This window comes from Myotis myotis, unplaced genomic scaffold, assembly GCF_014108235.1.
Source record: "Myotis myotis isolate mMyoMyo1 unplaced genomic scaffold, mMyoMyo1.p scaffold_m19_p_1, whole genome shotgun sequence".
NCBI classification, from domain to species: domain Eukaryota; kingdom Metazoa; phylum Chordata; class Mammalia; order Chiroptera; family Vespertilionidae; genus Myotis; species Myotis myotis.
The window spans coordinates 145,836,561-145,840,171 of record NW_023416313.1 but is presented as its reverse complement, the minus strand read 5'-3'; positions in this window follow the sequence as shown (position 1 = coordinate 145,840,171).

The following is a 3,611-nucleotide window of genomic DNA, read 5'->3' as shown; positions in this document are numbered from 1 at the left end:
GTGGGAGTACTACTTAGTGCCAGAGGCCAGGAATGCTACTAAACATCTGATAGTTCCAGAGAGCCCCATCCCCACGACAAAGAATTGTCTGGTCAAAATGTCAACAGTGCCAAGACTGAGATATCCTGTGCTGGGTCTTGAATGAAAGTTGTATAAAGCCTAAGATATTTATTCAAATAAAGTAACAACATTTTATAGGTGCTATAACATAAGAAAATATGGTTAGTGTACAGAGGACATAAAATGAGTTATGCTGGGATTGGAATGGAGAGAGATGTCAGAAAACGTTTATGGAGAAATAATACTTTGAGACTTGAAAAACTATTGGGCATTTTTCTTGTTATGAAGGAATAGGGTGAAGAGTACATGTAGGGATGGGGTGAAGTAGGTTGAAGAAGCAAATAAAGCAAAAGCTGGAGGGAAAACTAGCATATCAACTTTGGAGAACAATGTAGGGCAAAGGTATGGTATGAGCATCTGTCAAAAATTCTCTGTGGAGGCTCACACACAATTCCAAATCACCCGTACTTTTTAAAAATTTATATTTTTAATTGTTTTTCAATTATAGTTTCATTTAATATTATTTTGTGTTAGTTTCAGGTGTATAGCATAGTGGTTAGACAATCATCTACTTTATAAAATGCCCCTCCCCAATATTTCAATATTTCCAGTACCCACCTGGCACCATAATTAGTTATTACAATATTATTCTCTCTCTCTCTCTCTCTCTCTCTCTCTCTCTCTCTCTCTCTCTCTCCCTCTCTCTTTCTCTCTAGCAATGTGGGGCAGGAAGAGGTGTCTGAATAGAGCCAGGAAGCTAGTTAGGACACTATTGGTAAGAATGATGGGACTGGAGGGAAATTGCCCTGGAATGCCAGCTGATGGAAGTCCACCAGGACCACTCAAGGGCATGACAATTTTCTTTATAACCCTCTCCTCCACAGCCTGTGCAGTGACATGCCAGGTTACTGCAGCTGAAATTAATTAGATCATTTTTTCTCAGGTCAGAGAAACATTGACTAGAAGGAGGCTATAAAGCATGTAGGGAAGGACGCTATGAATCTAAAAGCTTATTACTCTTTCCCCATCATATTCTAAATGGATTTCCCAGTTTCTGGCAAAGGGGTTAAGCTGATGATAGTGTGCTTCAACAAGAAAATGAATGCAAACAAAGGGCAATATTTTATGACAGTATAAAATTGGCTCTTTAAAAAATATCAAATCTGACAGTCTCTGCCTTTTAATTAGAATGTTTACACCATTTATATTTAATATGATTATTGAAACCTACCATTTTGTTATCTGTTTTTTATTTATTACATTTTTTTTCTTTTCTTTTGGAATAACCAAGCATTTAAAAGTTTTACCTTTTTTTTCTTCTTGGGGGGTTATTAGCTATAACAATATTTTTGTTTTAAGATTTATAGTATACATCTTTAACTTATCCCAGCTTTCCTTCAAGCGATGTAATGCAACTCTACATATAAGATAAGATCTTTACAATAGTACATTTCCATTTCTCCTCTCTAAACCTCCATACTACTGTTGTATTTTACTTTTACACATGCTATAAATACCACACTACATTATTATTTTGTATAAATAGTAAGTTATCTTTTAAATACTTTTAAATAGAAGAAAATCTCATATAGTTTTCCTGTTCTACCATTTGTAGTCATTTTATTACTTTGTGTAGGTCCATATTTCTATCTGGTATTATTGTACTTCTGATTGAAGACTCCTTGATTTCTTAAAGTGCAAGTTTTCCCGTGATAAATCTTTTCAGCTTTTGTATTTCTAAAAATTCCTCATTTTACTTACATTTTGAAAGGTATTTTAGCTAGGTGTAGGATTCTAAATTGACAGCTATTATTATTTATTATTATTTATGTTAGTCCTTTACAATGTTGCTCCACTTTCTTCTTACTAGTATTGTTAAGACATCTGCTGTTATGTACATCTCTGTTTCTTTTTATGTAATGTTTCATTTTTCCCCTGCTGGAATTATTAAGCTTTTTTTTATCGGGTATAGGTCTTAGAAAATTTGATTATATGTCTTGTTATAGTTTTCTTCATATTTCTTGTGCTTGAGAGTCATTGAACTTCTTGAATATGTGGGTGTATAGTTTCCTCAAATTTAGGGTGAAGATAACTATTATTCCCTCCACTATATTTCTCTCTCTCTCCCTTCTGGGAATTCTAATATCCCATATACTAGGCCACTTGTAGTTCTTCCATAGCTTATTGTTCATTTTAAATTTTTTATTTGTGTTTTATTTGAATAAGTTCTATTGCTATGTATTCAAGGTCATCAATCTTTTAATCTTTCAATCTTTTCCCTTGCAATGTCTAATCTTTCACTGATTTCATTCTTTGTAATTTTTATCTTAGATATTGTAGTTTCCATCTACAGAAATTTTATTTCAATCTTTTTTATAGCTTTAATATCCCTACTTAATTTTTTGAACTAATTAAATGCAGCTGAATAGCCATTATTATGTCCTTTGCTAATTCTAACATTTGTACCACTTTTGTGTCTTTTTTTTAAATTGAGTATTCTTTTCATTATGGATTATATTTTTGTGCTTCTTTGCATGTTTCATGTTTTGACTGGAATGCAGTCATTGTGAATTTTACATTATTGGCTGTTGAATAATAAGTTAAAGTTTGGCTGATATGAACAGGTATTATTGCCAGCCCTCTCTGGTACCCTGCACTGTTTCCTCCAATACTTTTGTGTGGTTCTTCCCTAGCTTCGGATAATTAACTCATACACATATATAGATGGAAACTCTGCTGAATAATCATGCATGGTTATAGTTAATTTTAAAATTTTCTTCTCCATGAAATTTAGAAGACTTTTAAAATAGTTTCTGATATGCAGTGATTACTGATGTCTTGGGTGATCATGATAAAGGACTCAAAAGCCACTTATTCTACCCCATATCACTTGCATTCACTAATTTATGTTGAGATAGAAGACTTCATGGGATAAAATAGAATACTTGGGCCTGACCACCAATGATATTCAAGGGCATACTCACATATCAAGTGGACTGCTATAACTCTAATGGAAGCCTTTTTAGGAAAGGAAATAGGACCCCTGAGAGAGATTTTGTGATAAAAGAATAAGACTGAAAAAGTGAGCCAGACAAAGTAGACCAAAGGGAGATAGGGAGTATTGATTCTAGCTTAGCTAGGTGGCCGATACCAGAACTCATCACAACACAGTCACATATGGGATGAGGAATGGGAGGCAGGGATGGAAGGGGCACCTGGGAGAATGTAGGTATGTGCATGTGTAAATCAAAAGAAATGGATTGAGCTTAGACAACTTTGCTAAGGATACATTAATTTTTTTATTTTTATAATCCTCACCTGAGGACATGCTTAGAGAGAGGAAGGGGGAGAGGAAGAGAAACATTGATTGTTTGCCTTCCATGTGTGCCCAACTGGGGATCAAACCCACAACCTAGGTATGTGCCTGACTGGGAATCAAAGTGGCAACCCTTTGGTGCACAGGATGATGCTCAGCCACCTGAGTCCCTCCCCTGAGCTGCTGAGATACATTGTAATGGAATATAAAAGAGGGTCAAGCTGAGATTTCTCAC